Genomic DNA, 20,927 nt, shown 5'->3' with positions numbered 1-20,927 from the left:
CGTGATCATCGAACAATCAAGCGTTTCATTCAAAATAGTCAACAGGGTCGCAAGAAGCGTGTGGAAAAACCAAGGCGCAAAATAACTGCCCATGAACTGAGAAAAGTCAAGCGTGCAGCTGCCAAGATGCCACTTGCCACCAGTTTGGCCATATTTCAGAGCTGCAACATCACTGGAGTGCCCAAAAGCACAAGGTGTGCAATACTCAGAGACATGGCCAAGGTAAGAAAGGCTGAAAGACGACCACCACTGAACAAGACACACAAGCTGAAACGTCAAGACTGGGCCAAGAAATATCTCAAGACTGATTTTTCTAAGGTTTTATGGACTGATGAAATGAGAGTGAGTCTTGATGGGCCAGATGGATGGGCCCGTGGCTGGATTGGTAAAGGGCAGAGAGCTCCAGTCCGACTCAGACGCCAGCAAGGTGGAGGTGGAGTACTGGTTTGGGCTGGTATCATCAAAGATGAGCTTGTGGGGCCTTTTCGGGTTGAGGATGGAGTCAAGCTCAACTCCCAGTTTCTGGAAGACACCTTCTTCAAGCAGTGGTACAGGAAGAAGTCTGCATCCTTCAAGAAAAACATGATTTTCATGCAGGACAATGCTCCATCACACGCGTCCAAGTACTCCACAGCGTGGCTGGCAAGAAAGGGTATAAAAGAAGAAAATCTAATGACATGGCCTCCTTGTTCACCTGATCTGAACCCCATTGAGAACCTGTGGTCCATCATCAAATGTGAGATTTACAAGGAGGGAAACACCTCTCTGAACAGTGTCTGGGAGGCTGTGGTTGCTGCTGCACGCAATGTTGATGGTGAACAGATCAAAACACTGACAGAATCCATGGATGGCAGGCTTTTGAGTGTCCTTGCAAAGAAAGGTGGCTATATTGGTCACTGATTTGTTTTTGTTTTGTTTTTGAATGTCAGAAATGTATATTTGTGAATGTTGAGATGTTATATTGGTTTCACTGGTAAAAATAAATTATTGAAATGGGTATATATTTGTTTTTTGTTAAGTTGCCTAATAATTATGCACAGTAATAGTCACCTGCACACACAGATATCCCCCTAAAATAGCTAAAACTAAAAACAAATTAAAAACTACTTCCAAAAATATTCAGCTTTGATATTAATGAGTTTTTTGGGTTCATTGAGAACATGGTTGTTGTTCAATAATAAAATTAATCCTCAAAAATACAACTTGCCTAATAATTCTGCACTCCCTGTAGTTAGTATCAAATTACACAGTCAGGAAAATGTGTTAACCTACTGATTTTGCCACTTATTACATTTGTATTTAGTAAACATAAAAATGGGGGGGGATTTATCATGAGATGAGTATCTAAAGTCAGTTTCACCTTTTAAGTTGCATTACTGAAATAAATGAACTTTGCACGATATTCTAATGTTTCACCTGTATTGTGCCTGTGAATAAACCAGTGATATGTTTTAGCCTTCTAAAAATTAAAAACACTGTTCTCAATTGGTGTTGAGCTTGAATATTCGAATAGCGAATATTAATCGCGAATATCGCAACTTCGTAAATTCGCGAATATTACAAATATAGTGCTATATATTCGCTATATCGAATATTCGTCATTTTTTAACATCTGAAAACATGATTCCTGTACTGTTTTCCCTCCTTGTAAATCTCACATTTGATGATGGACCACAGGTTCTCAATGGGGTTCAGATCAGGTGAACAAGGAGGCCATGTCATTAGATTTTCTTCTTTTATACCCTTTCTTGCCAGCCACGCTGTGGAGTACTTGGACGCGTGTGATGGAGCATTGTCCTGCATGAAAAGCATGTTTTTCTTGAAGGATGCAGACTTCTTCCTGTACCACTGCTTGAAGAAGGTGTCTTCCAGAAACTGGCAGTAGGACTGGGAGTTGAGCTTGACTCCATCCTCAACCCGAAAAGGCCCCACAAGCTCATCTTTGATGATACCAGCCCAAACCAGTACTCCACCTTCACCTTGCTGGCGTCTGAGTCGGACTGGAGCTCTCTGCCCTTTACCAATCCAGCCATGGGCCCATCCATCTGGCCCATCAAGACTCACTCTCATTTCATCAGTCCATAAAACCTTAGAAAAATCAGTCTTGAGATATTTCTTGGCCCAGTCTTGACGTTTCAGCTTGTGTGTCTTGTTCAGTGGTGGTCGTCTTTCAGCCTTTCTTACCTTGGCCATGTCTCTGAGTATTGCACACCTTGTGCTTTTGGGCACTCCAGTGATGTTGCAGCTCTGAAATATGGCCAAACTGGTGGCAAGTGGCATCTTGGCAGCTGCACGCTTGACTTTTCTCAGTTCATGGGCAGTTATTTTGCGCCTTGGTTTTTCCACACGCTTCTTGCGACCCTGTTGACTATTTTGAATGAAACGCCCTTTGGGCACAAAGTAAGGTAATGTGCATATTGATAAAAACACTTTTTATAAGTAAAGGAAAGTCAGCGAGGGGTGATAATGGTATAGTTTAACTAAGCATATTAAGACCAATAGAAGAATATGTGTCCCTTTAATACTGGGGAGGAGGGGGGCGCACTGCCCACCAATGATTTTAATACTGGGGGGGGGGCGCACTGCCCACCAATGTAAACATTGTAGAAGGCACCCGACCTCTGACAGGGAGCTGCCGTTGAGCAATTAACCCCTCAGGTGCTGCGGATGGCAGTGCCCTGCCAGAGGTGCGTCCCCATCACCATGTGAACGCCTCCAGGTTAAAATATACCATCGGATCTGAGTGTTTGTGATGGAAGGAGGAGTGTTTAATTGGGGAGAGCTCCGATTGGTTGAGGTGCAGAAGCTCATTCATGAGAGGAGCTGAATGCATTGTGGGTAGTGAGGGCAGGCTGGCTTAGTCTCAGGGTGAGGGCATCGGCGGCCACCTTAACAAGAGAGTGAGATTGTAGTTTTGTGCAGACTGGTTGCTAAGGGCTAAATCTTATTAAATATGGGGTAAGTAAGTCTAATAGTTATTGATTCGGTAATATCCTGTTATTAGTAACTACATATCTGAAAATTCAAGTTTTCGTCTAAATGTGACAGTTATCCTTTAACTGTCCGCAGCAGACACCGCCTACGGAAAAAGTACACTGGATGTCACTGATATTTTAGGGATGTGCACACTTTAAACAGATGTGGCGCTGATAATTTTATTGTCCGCAGCGGACACTATCTACGGAAAAAATACACTGGATGTTACTGATATTTTAGAGATGCGCACAATTTAAACAGGAGATGTGGCGCGGATAATGTAACTGTCCGCAGCAGACACCGTCTACGGAAAAAGTACACTGGATGTCAGTGATATTTTAGGGATGTGCACACTTTACACAGGAGATGTGACGCAGATAATTTAACGGTCCATAGCGGACACCATCTACAGAAAAAGTACACTGGATGTCACTGATATTTTAGGGATGCGCACACTTTAAACAGGAGATGTGGCGCGGATAATTTAACTGTCCGCAGGGGACACTGTCTACGGAAAAAGTACACTGGATGTCACTGATATTTTAGGGATGTGCACACTTTACACAGGAGATGTGGCGCAGATAATTTATCTGTCCGCAGCGGCCTATTACACAGTATTTAGCGTAGGATGCGCTAAAAATATATATTGCTGCTGTCACACACAATAGTCCTTAAAAGGACTTTTGGGTCTCTGAAAAGTTTTTTTGCATAAAAATCTTCCCATTACACTCCCTACACTGTCTGTCCCTTCCTATGCACAGCTCTCCCTAACACAGAGCAATTTAGCGCAGGTTGCGCTGCAAACATATATTGCTGCTGTCACACACAATAGTCCTTACAAGGACTTTTGGGTCTCTGAAACGTTTTTGTACAAAAATATATTCAATTACACTCACTACACTATCTGTCCCTTCCTATGCTCAGCTCTCCCTGACTACGAATGAGCCGAACATGCGTCATCGGGTGCTATATAGCACCCGATAATGCGTTCCGGCCAGCCAATCACTGTAATGCCAGTAGCCAATATGGCTACTGGTATTACAGTGAGGCCAGTACTTACCTGCACATTTATTGGCTGCATAGCAGCCAAGAAACGTGCGGGGTGGAGACTCTAGCATGGCGCTGGAGCACATGCGGTACTCGGCCGAGTAACGCAATGTGCCAAGCATCAAGATGCTCGAGCCGAATAGGTGTTCGGCTGAGCATGTTCGATCAACACTAGTTGATTTCTATATAAAAAAAAAAAAAAAAAAATATATATATATATATATATATATATATATATATATATATATATATATATATAAAAAAGGAAAATAATGGCGGCACTGGAAACAAGTAGTATGGGTGCTATGTCCAGGGATATAGCTGCTTACCCCAGATGAACAGAGATGAAACAAGGACAGCACTCCAAGTAAAAAAGTGGTATTTAATCCATGCAGATGGCAACGTTTCAGCTCAAACAAGAGCCTTTTTCAAGCCTAAAAAAGGCTCTTGTTTGAGCTGAAACGTTGCCATCTGCATGGATTAAATACCACTTTTTTACTTGGAGTGCTGTCCTTGTTTCATCTCTATATATATATATATATATATATATATATATATATATCTATATATATATATATATATATATATATATATATATATATAATTTATATAATCATCCAAATTTCAAACTGGCCATTAGGTCTTAAAATAGGTCATGACTTCCTTTTCTGTACAGCTAACTTTTCAGTAGCTGTTATCATTATCACTAGATTTGAGCAAATCAAGCTGCGGATCAAACACTTCAGATCAAATGAGCCACAACTTAAGAAAATCGCTCAAAAAATGAAAAAAACTATAGCTCTCAGAACATGGACACATTCAAACATCATTTTTTTGTTTCAAAAAAGCTATTATTGTGTTAAAGTGAAATAAATAAAAAAAGTATGCATATTAGGTATCTCCTTGTCCGGAACAACCAGCTCTATAAAAAATATCATGTGACCTAACCCCTCGGGTGAACACCGTAAAAAAATAAAAATAAAAACTGTAAAAAAAAATGCCATTTTTGTCACCTTACATCTCAAAAAGTGCAACATCAAGTGATCAAAAAGGTGTATTTCCCACAAAATGGTACCAATAGAACCGTCACCTCTTTCCGCAAAAAATGAGCCCCTACATAAGAAAATGGCTCAAAAAATAAAAAAAAACTATAGCTCTCAGAACATGGACACATTCAAACATTTTTTTTGTTTTAAAAAAGCTATTATTGTGTTAAAGTGAAATAAATAAATAAAAAAGTATACATATTAGGTATCGCCATGTCCGTAGCTACCAGCTCTATAAAAATATCACATGACCTAACCCCTCGGGTGAACACCGTAAAAAAATAAAAATAAAAACTGTGTCAAAAAAAGACATTTTTGTCACCTTACATCTCAAAAAGTGCAACACCAAGTGATCAAAAAGGCGTATTTCCCACAAAATGGTACCAATAGAACCGTCACCTTATTCTGCAAAAAATGAGCCCCTATATAAGAAAATCACTCAAAAAAAACAAAACTATAGCTCTCAGAACATGGACACATTCAAACATCTTTAAAAAAAAAAAAAAGCTATCATTGTGTTAAAGTGAAATAAATAAAAAAAAGTATGCATATTAGGTATCGCCGTGTCCGTAACAACCAGCTCTATAAAAATATCACATGACCTAACTCCTCGGGTGTACACCGTAAAAAATAAAAATAAAAACTGTGTCAAAAAAAGCCATTTTTGTCACCTTACATCTCAAAAAGTGCAACACCAAGTGATCAAAATGGCGTATGTCCCCCAAAATGGTACAAATAAAACCGTAACCTCATTCCACAAAAAATGAGCCCCTACTTAAGAAAATCACTTAAAAAATTAAAAATAAACTATAGATCTCAGAACACGGACACATTCAAACATAATTTTTTTGTTCCAGAAAAGCTATTATTGTGTTAAAGTAAAAAATAAACAAAGTATGCATATTAGGTATCGCCGTGTCCGTAACAACCAGGTCTATAAAAATATCATGTGACCTAACCCCTCGGGTGAACACTGTGAAGAAAAATAACTGTGTCAAAAAATGACATTTTTGTCCCCTTACATCACAAAAAGTGCAACACCAAGTGATCAAAAAGGTGTATGTCCTACAAAATGGTACCAATAAAACAGTCACCTCATCCCACAAAAAATGATCCCCTACTTAAGAAAATCACTAAAAAAATTAAATAAATATAGCTCTCAGAACATGGACACATTAAAACATAATATTTTTGTTTAAAAAATGCTATTATTGTGTAAAACCTAAATAAATAAGAAAAAGTATACATATTAGGTATCGCCACATCTGTAACGATCTGCTCTATAAAAATGTCACATGACCTAACCCCTCAGGTGAACTTTGTAAAAATAAATAGATAAAAACTGTGCTAAAACAACCAATTTTTGGGTCAGATTGCCCCATAAATTGTTATAAGGAATGATCAAAAAATCATATGTACCCAAAAATAGTACCAAGCAAAATGGCACCTTATCCTCTAGTTTCCATAATGGAGTCACTTTTTGGGAGTTTATACTGTAAGGGTGCATCAGGGGGGCTTCAAATGGGACATGGCATCTAAAAACCAGTTCAGTACAATCTGCCTTCCAAAAACGCGCTCCTTTTCTTCTGCACCCTGCCGTGTGCCTATACAGCAGTTTAATGATCACATATGGGGTGTTTCTGTAAACCGTAGTATCAGGGTAATAAATATAGAGTTTTGTTTGGCTGTTAACCCTCGATGAGTTAAAGAAAAAAATGGATTAAAATGGAAAATTTAAAAATGTGTTCTCCATTTTCCTTTAATTCTTGCGGAACACCTAAAGCGTTAACAAAGTTTGTAAAATCATTTTTAAGTAACTTGAGGGGTGTAGTTTCTACAATTGGGTCATTTATGGGGGTATCCACTATGTAAGCCCACAAAATGACTTCAGATCTGAACTGGTCCTTAAAAAGTGGGTTTTGGCAATTTTCTTAAAAATTTTAAGAATTGCTTCTAAAATTCTAGGCCTTCTAACCTCCTAAAAACTTAAAATGACATTTCCAAAATGATGCCAACATAAAGTAGACATATGGAGAATGTTAAGTAATAAATATTTTATGTGGTATCACTTTCTGTTTTAATAGCAGAGAAATAGAAATTTTGGAAATTGCCAATTTTTCTAAATGTTTGGTAAATTTGGGATTTTTTCATAAATAAAGGTAAAATATATTGACTCAAATTTATGACTATCATGAAGTACAATGTGCCACGAGAAAACAATCTCTGAATGGCTTGGATAAGTAAAAGCGTTCCAAAGTTATTACCACATAAAGTGAAATATGTCAGATTACCAAAATTAGGCCTGGTCAGGAAGGGGGCAAATGGCCTGGATGTGAAGTGGTTAATTATATACAGAGAAAGGTCTCTGGACAGCATTAAAAAAAGTGTTTGAACAAATCGACTTCAGACCTATGATCGGAAGCTCGATTTGCTCAACACTATATCACCATAGGCAGAATTATAATGACAAGTAACACCTCTGTATAGATAACACAAGTTCCCTCATTACAGCTTATCAGCTCTTTCCTGAACTCTGCACAGTTCACAGTCCATACCTAGAAAACTCTCCCATAAATGCCAGCTCCTGTCCATTGTGTCTATGTCTCATGTACCTGCTCTCAAAAGACATGAAGTCTTGGCATATTTTAGACCTAGCGGTAAGTGTGAAAATTTCAGGGATATTAGCATTTTTTTTATATATAGAGACATGACAAAAAATATGTTTAACATAAAACATGATTTAAGCAATAGGTCATTTTCTCATGACAGATTCCCTTTAAGCTTTAGTAAGCTTTGCACATTGTTAAACTAAGTCAGCAAAATAAGCTTGTGTGTTAACGTGTCAAGAAAATACTTTAACACCTGCTACATCTGTATAAAAAAATTGTGAAACAATGTATTTAACAACATCTTATCAATGTATACAGTATTTGTCTACAGTTATACAAATACATGCAACAGTACAATAAAAGCAATAGAATTTACCATAAGCTGCACTGGCGAAAGCCAAACAGGAGACAAGCAGAAGGAAAGCCATAGTCAATACTTTCTCATATTCACATGAAGAACTTATATAGTAAAGGACCCCAAGCTTTAAGATATGAATTTGCTTAATGATTGGTTAAATTGTTTGAGACAAGGTGAACAAATAGTGCTAACTTAACCTTCAGCATACAACTGACTTTTATCTTACTATGAGCTCTTTCTAAATTTGACATCTGCTAATACCAAAATAGTGACTATTTACTGGAACTAAGACTTTTATCTGGCATTTGCTTTTCCAAGGAAACAAATATCCTTTTCCATCTAACAATTGTGAAATTAAATGAAAAAATATAGATTCTAACTTACACATATAGATAGATTTATCAATGTAATTACACTACCTTGAAATATGACTGCATCTGTACCACTTTTTCCAATCCATATTAAGGTATCAAGGAAACTGTGTGCTGCTTTAGAGAGGCAGCAAGTTTTATTAAGGGTACTTTCACACTTGCGGCAGGACGGATCCTACAGGCTGTTCACCCTGTCGGATCCGTCCTTCCGCTATTTCGCCGTGCCGCCGGACCGCCGCTCTGTTCCCATTGACTATAATTGGGACGGGACGGAGCTCCGGCGCAGTACGGCAGTTCGCGGTAAGGGGCCGCCGGACTAAAAAGTCGGGCATGCAGGACTTTTATAAATAATAAATAAGCCTCAAAAAAGTACGTTGCTTAGTGGCGTCGCAGGTCCCAATGGTGAAGTGGGTACAGTTCACACAGGTGAAAGCGTTTCTTTTGATTGGACCGCGCTGCCTCAGAAGTCACAGAAAATCCACAATCGAAGCCAGCAAGATAATGACGGACATGGGGAAGCAAATAGGCCAGTCAAAGCCTCTCCTCCTCTCCTTTCCAGGCTTCTATGGAACACCAAAATTGCATCCAATAGTGAAGTACCGTCATGCAAATTGGAGTAAAAAATTGTTTTATTATACTCACAATATACAAGTATATACAGGCAGTATACAATGGATCAATGGATCAATCACCCGACCCGGGTTTCGCTCAGTCGAGCTTCGTCAGGGGAATTCATCCCACCCACTCCAGGGCGGTCTTATAACGGGTCAGGTTGGTTTGCACCCGCCTACCCACTCACACATGATCCAATCAATTATAAATTTAGACATCAAATCACACAAATACATGTCCAATAAAACAATGTAAAATACATCATACATCGGTATATAACCTCCTGTAGCGATCTATGACTACTCCTTTACTGTCAGTTTCATTCATACTACTCCCTCTTTACTCTAATAAGTCTCCTAACCAATCGCAGACCACATTATCCTTAGCCCTCCCTCCCGCACTGATCTGGCTATGTTAAGCTTGCGCACAAATCTATGCACATCTAAAAAAGCCTCAAATTTGTTGATCCCAGCAGTGGGGGCAAACTTCAGGCCTTTTCCCAAAACCTCTTTTTCAGATTGTGTTAAAGAATGTGAACTAAGGTTAAAGATATCCACTATATCCCCCTGCTTTTTTTGGGGGTTGGGCTTGTGTTTCTTTCCCCCTCATTTTCCTCTGCATAGCCTCTTTTTTGTGGGGTGCCCTGTTTCCCTGTCACAGTCCTCTGGACGTTCCTCATTGCCTGATGGGGAAAATTCTGTTTATCTGTAGTGCAGCTATGCTCCGCAATTATTGGTTACCTATCTTATATTTTATTTACCTGTGCAGTTGATTGGGGAACCTTTTCCCAGTTTTCATAATTCCTAAAATGTGGGGGGTTGGGGTAAACCTAAACCAAGGAGACAGAATTTAACACCAGAACAGAGACTTGCTTTGAAACAACTTGAGAATAATAAGAAAATAGTGATAAAACCGTCAGATAAAGGGGGGGGGGGGGGGGGTTGTTATTATGGACGTGGATATGTATGGGAGGGAAATGTCCAGACTATTGGCAGATGTGGGAACATATCAGGCACTCAAGAAAAATCCCTCTTTGGAGTTTCAGGCTAAACTTGAATTGTTGTTGACCAGGGGCTTCAAAGAAGGGATTATTAACAAAAAGGAATTGGATTATTTAAATACTAAGCACCCAGTCACCCCTGTTATATACTTTTTGCCTAAAATCCACAAAAGTAAGACTAATCCGCCGGGAAGGCATAAATTCACTGACCAGCTGACTGGGGAAATATGTGGATTTTTTCCTCCAGAAATATGTCCCTTTGATGCCGTCCTTTCTAAAGGACACTGGCAGTGTCCTGCAATTTGTCAAAGAATTTGGCAATTGTCCTGCCAATATGTGGTTGGCCACTATTGATGTGGCCTCATTATATACAGTGATCCCTAAAGAACTAGGACTCAAGTCATCGAGCACGCTCTGAACAATGATCCCCTGATGACCAAACAGGGGTTATTTATTTTAGAGTGTGTTGATTTCTGTTTGAGTCATAACTATTTTTGGTACAAGGAGCAGTATTACCTGCAACGGACCGGAACAGCGATGGGGGCGAAATTCGCCCCCAGTTTCGCTAATATTTTTATGGGGTCCTGGGAAAGTGCCACTATTACACCCGTGTTGAATAGGACCATGGAAGCTGGAGAATTGATAATATGGATTAGATTTATCGATGATTGTCTGGTCCTGTGGAAGGGGAAGAAACAGGGCCTGCTAGATTTCATCAAGGGGTTAAATGACAATCAATGGAATTTATCCTTCACTAGTACAGTCAGCGATACCTCCGTTAATTTTTTGGATTTGACACTTTTTGTTGAGGGCAACCAGCTTAAAACCAAAATGTTTTTTAAAGAGACGGATGTTAACGGCTATATAGATACTTCCAGCTGCCATTATACACCGTGGCTGAAAAATTTCCCCAAGGGACAAATAAAGAGGGTCTTTAGAAATTGTACCAAAGTAGAGGATTTTAGAACACAAAGCGAGGTCATTAAGGAACGGTTCAGGGAGAAAGGGTATCAGGCAGATGAATTAGCCAAATGTAGCAGGATGATAGAGGAAGAAGATAACGGAAAGAAGAAAAAGGTGGAGACTGAGAAAGATTTTCGCTTTTCCTTTTTAACTCAATACAATACGCAGGCGGGTTTGATAAAAGATGCCATTAGGAAAAATTGGTCCACTTTAAAAAATGACCCTGTGCTAGGGAAGGATATACCACAAAAACCGATAGTTATTTTCAAAAAGGCTCCCTGTTTACGTACCAAACTAGTACATAGTTCTAATCATCAAGAGAAGACAATAAAAGGGAACAAGTTTAGCTGGTGTGGGTTCTGCTTGCCATGTAAGAATCGGAAAAGGGAAGATAAAAAAATGCATATTCAATCTGTGCACTCTAATGGAAAAAGTGTGGATATAAAGGTTAAGGGGCAAATTACTTGTGAGAGTGCAGGGGTGGTTTACATGTTGGAGTGCCCATGTGGACTCCAATATGTGGGACGTACACTCAGGAAGCTTAAAATAAGAATTTAGGAGCATGTGAGTAATATCAAGAAGGGGCTGGAAACCCATAGTGTCTCGATGCACTTTAAATTGGTGCACCGGAAAGATCCAAGTGGTTTGTTCTTTGTGGGGTTGGAACAAGTCAAGCCACACTGGCGTGGAGGGGATGGAGTAAACCAGATAAATAAACGTGAGGTGGAATGGATATATAAAATGGGAACGTTACAACCAAAAGACCTGAATGCCGAATTTGATTTAAAACCTTGTCTTACCTGAAGCAATGAAGTGTTCTCGGTTGATCTAGGACCTGTGAGTGTGGTGTTGTATCGAGCTAGGACCTTCCAAGGTTGTGGAATTGAATTGGCTGGACAACATCATGTGATATGGGGGAGTTGCCGTTTTTGTGAATGAAGATAAGATAAGATGCCTTTATTGTCACTGTACAATACAATGTAATACAATGTACAATACAATGAAATGTTGTTTGGAGCAATCCTAGATGCCATGGATGGAGGAACAAGAACTGACATTTAAACTAAAGCATTACACTAGAACAACAAAACAAAACATTGCACTAGAAAGCATTACTATTCACAGTTCACAGCATATATATAGCAAGAGCAAAGTAGGAAGTGCTTATGAGTATATATACACACTGATCAGACACCACTGCAGACAAGAGATCATCATGGGTTCATGAATGCAGCAGTCACTTTCAGTCTGTGGTAGTTTCTATCCTTGGAAGGGGCAATAGTCTCTGAGCATTTAGGAGACTGATTGCTTTGGGGTAAAAGCTGTTCTTCAGCCTAGTGGTGCGGGCGTGTAGGGCTCTAAGACGCCTACCAGAGGGTAGGGGAATGAAAAGGCTGTGGCCGGGGTGAGTTTGATCCCCGCAGATAATTTTTGCCCTGTTGCTGCAGCGAGCAGTGAAGATGTCCTCCAGTGATGGTAACTGAGTACCAGTGATTCTTCCAGCCATTCTGATGATGTGCTTGAGGGTCTTCTTGTCCTCAGAAGAGCAGCCGGAGTACTACACTGTAATGCAGTACGTGATAACAGATGTGATAAGGAGGGCGGGCCAAGGCCAATTTGATCTGTGATTGACAAGGAGATATCATGTGATATGGGGGTGTTGCCGTCTTTATGAATGGAGGAGGGAGGGTTAAGGATAATGTGGTCTGCGATTGGTTAGGAGACTTATTAGAGTAAAGAGGGAGTAGTATGAATGAAACTGACAGTAAAGGAGTAGTCATAGATCGCTACAGGAGGTTATATTCTGATGTATGATAGATCTATTTGAAATGTCCCTGTTTTATGTCTTTTATGTATTTGCTATTTTATGTATTTTACATTGTTTTATTGGACATGTATTTGTGTGATTTGATGTCTAAATTTATAATTGATTGGATCATGTGTGAGTGGGTAGGCGGGTGCAAACCAACCTGACCCGTTATAAGACCGCCCTGGAGTGGGTGGGATGAATACCCCTGACAAAGCTCGACTGAGCGAAACCCAGGCCGGGTGATTGATCCATTGATCCATTGTATACTGCCTGTATATATTTGTATATTGTGAGTATAATAAAACCATTTTTTACTCCAATTTGCATGACGGTACTTCACTATTGGATGCAATTTTGGTGTTCCATAGAAGCCTGGAAAGGAGAGGAGGAGAGGCTTTGACTGGCCTGTTTGCTTCCCCATGTCCGTGATTATCTTGCTGGCTTCGATTGTGGATTTTCTGTGACTTCTGAGGCAGCGCGGTCCAATCAAAAGAAATGCAGGACTTTCAGTCCGGCGGCCTTTCGCCGCGCACCGCCGTGCTGCGCCAGAGCTCCGCCCCGTCCCCATTATAGTCAATGGGGACGGAGTGGCGGTCCGGCAGCACGGTGAATTAGCGGAAGGACGGATCCGACAGGGTGAACAGCCTGTTGGATCCGTCCTGCCGCAAGTGTGAAAGTACCCTTACATATTCCTAATTTTAAAAAAGTGGCCGTAAATAATACCAGGTCTGATTATTCTAAGGCACTGGGGAAGGAAGTGGCGTACATATAATATTCTACACCAGCATTTATAAATCTTTCTTCAAATTCCTATTGGTTTCTATAGTGCATGACTACATTGATGGCTAAAAAGTCTATTTATACAACATTCTGGACTAAGGATGAGCAAATAGATTCTGAACTAATCAATTTCGTTACGAAAAGAGATGAGCGAAGTTTTGAAAAATTTTGATTTTGCAAGTTCTCAGAAGTTAGCCAACAAATTTGATTTGTTCCGAATGAATTCGTCATGAATCATTTAAAATCAGGTATACCTAGGCCACTCTTCCTTAGGGATCATTCAGACAGCTGTATGCTGTCTGCAAAAATGCAGATCTGTTTTTTTGCAGATTCGACGCTGACCCATTTACTTCTATGGGGCCCTTTTCTTTAATTTCACGGCTCCACAAAACAAATGAAACACATGTCTAGAGATGAGCGAATTTCTCATAAATCCGATTTGGTTAGTTCATAGAATTTTCCAAAAAGATTCGATTCTATCCAAATTTATTTGTGATGAATCGCGTTTAGAAAAAGGAATTACCCGGCTGTTGAGAGCTTGCATAGTGGTGTAGAACACTGTGCATTTCAGAAACATGCATAGGGAGCCCACTGTGCTAGTGAAACAGTACTGTGAGTCAGTATGACACGCAGATGATAGGTGTTACAGTTAGAATCACTTTGCTTATTTAGTCAGTTACAGGGACAAAACTGAAAAAATAACTCAAGTGTGAACTCAGCCTTACAGGTCAGTTTCAGTGTCAAAAAGCGTGTTGTGCCATTCATCCACGACCATCACCTCATGTTGCAGCATGATAATGCGTGTACAGTCGTGGCCAAAAGTTTTGAGAATGACACAAATATTAGTTTTCACAAAGTTTGCTGCTAAACTGCTTTTAGATCTTTGTTTCAGTTGTTTCTGTGATGTAGTGAAATATAATTACACGCACTTCATACGTTTCAAAGGCTTTTATCGACAATTACATGACATTTATGCAAAGAGTCAGTATTTGCAGTGTTGGCCCTTCTTTTTCAGGACCTCTGCAATGCGACTGGGCATGCTCTCAATCAACTTCTGGGCCAATTCCTGACTGATAGTAACCCATTCTTTCATAATCACTTCTTGGAGTTTGTCAGAATTAGTGGGTTTTTGTTTGTCCACCCACCTCTTGAGGATTGACCACAAGTTCTTAATGGGATTAAGATCTGGGGAGTTTCCAGGCCATGGACCCAAAATGTCAACGTTTTGGTCCCCGAGCCACTTAGTTATCACTTTTGCCTTATGGCACGGTGCTCCATCATGCTGGAAAATGCATTGTTCTTCACCAAACTGTTGTTGGATTGTTGGAAGAAGTTGCCGTTGGAGGGTGTTTTGGTGCCATTCTTTATTCATAGCTGTGTTTTTGGGCAAAATTGTGAGTGAGCCCACTCCCTTGGATGAGAAGCAACCCCACACATGAATGGTCTCAGGATGCTTTACTGTTGGCATGACACAGGACTGATGGTAGCGCTCACCTTCTCTTCTCCGGACAAGCCTTTTTCCAGATGCCCCAAACAATCGGAAAGAGGCTTCATCGGAGAATATTACTTTGCCCCAGTCCTCAGCAGTCCATTCACCATACTTTCTGTGGAAGATCAATCTGTCCCTGATGTTTTTTTTTGGGAGAGAAGTGGCTTCTTTGCTGCCCTTCTTGACACCAGGCCATCTTCCAAAAGTCTTCGCCTCACTGTGCGTGCAGATGCGCTCACACCTGCCTGCTGCCATTCCTGAGCAAGCTCTGCACTGGTGGCACTCCGATCCCACAGCTGAATCCTCTTTAGGAGACGATCCTGGCGCTTGCTGGACTTTCTTGGACGCCCTGAAGCCTTCTTAACAAGAATTGAACCTCTTTCCTTGAAGTTCTTGATGATCCTATAAATTGTTGATTGAGGTGCAATCTTAGTAGCCACAATATCCTTGTCTGTGAAGCCATTTTTATGCAACGCAATGATGGCTGCACGCGTTTCTTTGCAGGTCACCATGGTTAACAATGGAAGAACAATGATTTCAAGCATCACCCTCCTTCAAGCATCACCCTCCTTTAACCCAATCAGCCTGACATAATGATCTCCAGCCTTGTGCTCGTCAACATTCTCACTTGAGTTAACAAGATGATTACTGAAATGATCTCAGCAGGTCCTTTAATGACAGCAATGAAATGCAGTGGAAAGGTTTTTTTTGGGATTAAGTTAATTTTCATGGCAAAGAAGGACTATGCAATTCATCTGATCACTCTTCATAACATTCTGGAGTATATGCAAATTGCTATTATAAAAACTTAAGCAACAACTTTTCCAATTTCCAATATTTATGTAATTTTTAAAACTTTTGGCCACGACTGTACAGTGTTCATTTTAGGACATGGTCAGATATCATAGTCAAGTATCAAAATAATGCCAATGTGACACCTGACCCTGACCCTGACACCTGACTCTGACAACTAACCCTGACACTTGACCCTGACCCTTGACACCTGACCTTGACACCTGACGCCTGACACCTGATGCCTGACCCTGACGCTGACACCTGACCCTGACCCTGACACCTGACTCTGGCATCTGATTCTGACATCTGAGTTTGACTTATGCTCTTCATAGGTCACGGTCAAAGTTAGAATGAGTTATAGATATACTATGTATTTGTATGCTAAATCACACAACCAAAGTATGTCTATTGCTCAGCTTATAGCTCTGTGCCTAAAATGCTGTAAGCTAACACAATACACAATACACAATACACAATACACAATACACAATACACAATACACAATACATATGTGTTATATGAGTGCATAGCTGATAGCTCAGTGGTAAAGCAATTCCCTCATACCCTGTGATTCTGTGTTCAAAACCCCTTCGAGCCGCTAAAAAAAGTTTACATTTTATTAAGCCCTAGATAAGAGGCAAATTTAAATGATGTGTGACGCTGATATCTGACTTCCTTCACTTGTCAGTGTCACAAAAGATTTTAGCTTTACTGTGGTTTTATATGCTACATCACATAGATGAACAAAAATCCCAAGCTCATTCATAGCAAGCTGGTAGCTCAGTGGTAATGCCGTTGCCCCATGTCCAGGCTTTCTGAGTTCAAAACCCTTCAGTGTCTAAAAAATGTTTACATTTTATTATGCCCTAGATAAGAGGCAAATTTAAATGATGTGTGACGCTGATATCTGACTTCCTTCACTTGTCAGTGTCACAAACGATTTTAGGTTTAGATGAACAAAAATCCCAAGCTCATACAAGGCAAGCTGGTAGATCAGTGTTAATGTTGTTGCCCCATGTCCAGGCTTTTGGTGTTCAAAACCCCTTTCAGCCTCCAATTTTTTTTTTACATTTTATTAAGCCCTAGATAAGAGGCAAATTTAAATGATGTGTGACGCTGATGTGTGACGCTGATATCTGACTTCCTTCACTTGTCAGGGTCACAAATGATTTTAGGTTTACTGTGGTTTTGTATGCTACATCACATGGATGAACAAAAATCCCAAGTTCATACAAGGTAAGCTGATAGCTCACTGGTAATGCCGTTGCCCTATGTCCAGGCTTTTGGTGTTCAAAACCCCTTTCAGGCTCTAAATTTTTTTTACATTTTATTAAGCCCTAGATAAGAGGCAAATTTAAATGATGTGTGACGCTGATGTGTGACGTTATCTGACTTCCTTCACTTGTCAGTGTCACAAAGGATTTTAGGTTTAGGTTCCCTTGCAGAGGGACTGACACACGGCTCCTCTCTCCTTGCTTACACAGAAGTCTGTGGGCGGGGAGAGCGGAGCTCCAGGACTTTATCTCTAGGTCAGTCCTTCTAGCCAATCACAGGGGATCCTCTCCCTCATCCTCACCCTCTGTCACCGCCGCCTCACAGGATCTACGGAGGGTGATTGGTGGTGAATATTACACCACCGATCACCCTCCTATTCTGGGTCATCGGGTCACCAGAGACCCGAATAACACGGAAATGCTGCAAACCGCAGGGGGCGTCACAGTACCCCCCTCGGCATTGTCACAGGGTGCCTTCTGAATAATTTCCGCAGGCACAACGTTCCGATCATCGCCCGCCGCGCAGCGGTGATTGGAAAAACATAGGGCGTACCTGTTCGCCCCGTGTGTCCTTAAGGACTCGAACATCAGGGCGTACAGGTACGCCCTGTGTCCGTAAGAGGTTAAAGAGGCTCTGACAGCAGAATCAACCCTATTAGACCATACGTAATGCCTGGAAGGGCTCATTATGCTGATTATGTATGATAAATAGCTGCAGAGATATCTGTGTTTTTATTCATATGCAAATAAACAATTCGAGCACTCAGAGGCGGGGCTGAATATTCTGAGCAATGCTCTGTAACACCCCCTGTGCTCTGCACACACCTCCCTCCCCCCATTGACTGACAGGGTTAGACAGCACGCTGACGTGACAGCACCACGGGGACCCGATGGACATCCTGCACCCGGCAGGATACCGCAGTGCAGCGGTCAGCGCTGACCGCGGCAGTGCAAGGGTTAATGAGCCGGCATCATTGTTTTCACCAATGCCGGTGCATACAGCAGGGGTCCAATTATCAGTGACTGCCGGACCCCTGCAGCTGATCGGTAGGGAGTAGCTCCTGTGGCCGCCCGATCAGAGCGCTGTACCTGTACGGCGCTGGGATTTGTGACCGTGTTTCTAGCAACATATATGTACAGCTCTGGTATCCTACGGGTTAATGACATATTATTTATTATTGTATATGCTATTAAAGAAAAAAAAATATGTCTTTTTGGGGACTTCAATCTGGGATATCTACATGCAAAGCCATTAATGTAACCACCAAACTATAACATTACCACATAAGGACATTACCCCATGGTTTTTCTATCACATAGTACTGTGATCTGTATAATCACATATTGTGTCTGTGGATAAAGCAGTAATATGTATATCAGCTTTCTGAGCAGATCTCAGTGTGGTGAAGCTATAGCACACTGTGTGTATAATACACATATATACAGTAGATATGTATAATCCAGGACACAGCTCTGTGTACAGTGACTAATCAACTTTTTCAGGGGTCCCAGAAATACAGTGATTCTAGCTAATATGGAACTGCATACACACTTGAGAGAGGTGAATCAATGTATAAGCCATGTAACATAGCGGAGGGAGAGCAGACTTACAGTAATTTGGTTTCCAGATCTGTGAAGAGGCAGTGAATCTGGCAAGTCTCCCCATCAGCTATTCCAGAACACGCCCAAACTTCCTCCTGCTTGTATTTGCTGGGAGAGCTGGACCATGCCTAACCACAGTGGACTAGTGACACCCCTAGTGGTCATATCTTTGCAGCTTATGTTTGGGTGGATGCCGACAAATAATTGCAATCAAGTGATTTACAGATCTGATAATTATATGATTTTCCTATTTTATGAAGTAAAGTCATGATTTTATTAAAGACACGGAGGCGAGTATTGCTATCTTTCTTTACTAAATCTTATAGCACAATTTAATTGGAATAATGGTCACCTTTAATATTTAACTTTTAATAATATTTCTAATAAAATAGTTGCCCTTATATGAGGTGCAGAAAGATAAAGGAGGCGTGGACATCCACCCTGCTCCTAGTGATTGTACAGACACTTCTAGGGAGGGAATAGGGAAGGGGGAAGGGGAATGCTGGGTCTCAGCCCCTAGTGTTACCCTGGTATAAGGGCCCTAATCCTAGACACCGCAACCTCCTATGCAGCCCCTAGTAAGTCCCTAAGCAGTGCTCTGACTGCCCAGCTTCGTCCTGAAGGGGAGGGAAAGGAGGGGGGAGGAATGCCTAGAAACAGATAAGGTACACCACTCACAGAACCGCTCCCAGGTCCCTGGAGACGGCTGTGAATATGACACTAGACCTACGAGGATACGTGTCCTGAAAGAAATAGTGTGTTTAGGGTGTCACGCGGAGATCACCAAACACATATACACATAAATTCCTGCTGAAAGAATCAGTGACATGAAGTGGCCCGACGCGTTTCCCTGTTGTGTTACAGTTCGTCAGGGGCCCACAGAAATTGACAACAGCAGCAGTAGCAGTGGCCTGTCCTCAGGTTGGGGCAGGTCACCAGAATTTCCAACAGAATATACTCAGCATTAGTTAGTTCACAACAGCTGATATGTATCATGCCTCCCTCACACACCTCCCATAGTGTGGCAGTATGACATTAGCCGCAATCACAAATGGGGGTCGAGGGGATGTTACTTAGCTCGTCAGGAATAGCCGGTCAGTGGACCTGTTCCCACGATGCAGACTGGTTCCAGTTCCTCGTCAGTCTGTGTGCTGGGTCCCGCGTGTGGCAGTACAGCAAAGAACGCCGGCATCACTGCACCATTTAAGCCGTCCGCGTCATCGAAACTCCGCCCCTTTTCCCAGTCATCTGACCCATCATGTGACCATGACGTCATGGTCAGGTGGGGCATCACATGATCGCAGGTCCTTCGACCATAGTGAGATAGGGAGAGGTTGACAGGGGGATTATTATAGTAAGCGGGTGTGCTATCGATATAAAAGTCACAGCCGCTGGCCCCCTATACTGGAGTCTCATTAGGGTAGCTACAACATTGAGTCCCCATGAGACTAAAGGCGGAGATGTTGTGTGGGGGTGCCCTACAGGGATAGGGGATCACCCCACCATAATGGGTATGAATGAATTCCATTTCATTCAGATGGATGGTGCGCCGCTGTGAACCACAATAGGACTGGCGCAGCGTCACCTATTAGAGTATTTTGGCCGGTGAAGATCAAAGGGAAATGGCTGTGTACTTCAAGTGACACATCTCTCATATAGATGTGCAGAGGGGATAAATGCACTTCAGGCATTGCTGCAACATTCGCAACACTGTTCCTGGAATGTGTGATATTAAATCAAGAGGTCCTATGATGTCAATTGGTGGCCCTGATGACCGCTGAAATATATTTGCTGCGCAGGAGGTAGGGAATATCTCAAATGAAACAACTGAAGGAGAGTTGTTCATTAAGTCCCTGTGGGTGGACAGTTTTTAATTGGAAGATCCACCAGGTCTCTCTTTGTAGGATCTTTTGGTCCCAGTTCCCTCCCCTATATGGGGGTGGTACGGCCTCAATCCCCATAAATCGAACTTGCGAGTAGTCCCCGCCATTATGGTGGGGTGATCCCCTTTCCCTGTAGGGCACCCCCACACAACATCTCCGCCTTTAGTCTCATGGGGACTAAATGTTGTAGCTACCCTAATGAGACTCCAGTATAGGGGGCCAGCGGCTGTGACTTTTATATCGATAGCACACCCGCTTACTATAATAATCCCCCTATCAACCTCTCCCTATCTCACTATGGTCGAAGGACCT

Source organism: Bufo bufo, chromosome 10 (assembly GCF_905171765.1).
Source record: "Bufo bufo chromosome 10, aBufBuf1.1, whole genome shotgun sequence".
NCBI lineage: Eukaryota > Metazoa > Chordata > Amphibia > Anura > Bufonidae > Bufo > Bufo bufo.
This window is presented reverse-complemented; position numbering follows the sequence as displayed.